The 886-nt window shown below is 37.9% G+C and overlaps 1 protein-coding gene across 1 annotated transcript in view; it reads right to left on the reverse strand.

Annotated features, from left to right (window-relative positions):
• Positions 1-886, reverse strand: part of LOC104999974 (dedicator of cytokinesis protein 11-like) — a 15,115-nt gene that overhangs the window by 5,806 nt on the left and 8,423 nt on the right. The gene's annotated exons all lie outside the window — the stretch shown is intronic.

Consider the following 886-nt stretch of genomic DNA (forward strand, 5'->3'; position numbering starts at 1 on the left):
ATTTTCATTGGAGTACAGTTGCTTTACAATGCTGTGTTCATTTCTACTGTACAGCAAAGTGAATCAGCCATGTATATACAATATATCCCCTTGCCTGGCAGTCTAGAACATAAAATGCTTATCTAACTTTCCTATTTGGCTTTATCATTTGATGATCAAACTTACAGGGTTACCCTAAATAAAGCTTCTATCATACACAAAAAGGGTCTTCCTCTCAGATTTGGGAACTGCCTTCCTGCCAGTTGGTACACTGATTGGCCTGAAAAGGTGCTTTCTCATAACGTAAGAACACTGTTATAATAAATGGTACTTTATAAACATCCAGCTCATAGCAAGCTCCCACTGTGTACTTCTCTAAATTCTGTAGCAGCATTAAGTAAAAGGCAAAAGCATTCATATAATCTGGAGAGAAGCAAGCATATGTTTCAGTCTTCTCTTCTTAAGTAGTGACAGGAAAACCGTCAGCCTAAATTTGGAACCTACTCAGTTTTCACCATGTAAGGGAAAAAAAAAAAGGTTTGCCTTTCAAAGTTCATATTCACTGATTCCTGAGGGCTCTTGAAATAACTTGCTGGTTATATTATTAGGGGGTTGGGTGTTGTTTCACTCCAAAATGCCTTTGAAGTTTTAAGAAAATACTTTCAATATATATTCTACCTGTTTGTTAACCCAAACCTGTGAAATAGACAAGGAAAATACTATTGTTTCAAAGTTACACACGAAGAAACTGGTTCAGAGCCTTAAGATCAGCTGTCTATATCCAATGGTAGAATCTGGATTCAAATCCAGGTCTTCCAACTACTGATCCTTTTTCTGTTCTTAGTGTGCATCCATGCTCAGTCGCTCCAGTTGTGTCTGACTCTTTGCAACCCCATGGACTGTAGCC

Source organism: Bison bison, unplaced genomic scaffold (genome assembly GCF_000754665.1).
Source record: "Bison bison bison isolate TAMUID 2011002044 unplaced genomic scaffold, Bison_UMD1.0 scf7180017864367, whole genome shotgun sequence".
NCBI lineage: Eukaryota > Metazoa > Chordata > Mammalia > Artiodactyla > Bovidae > Bison > Bison bison.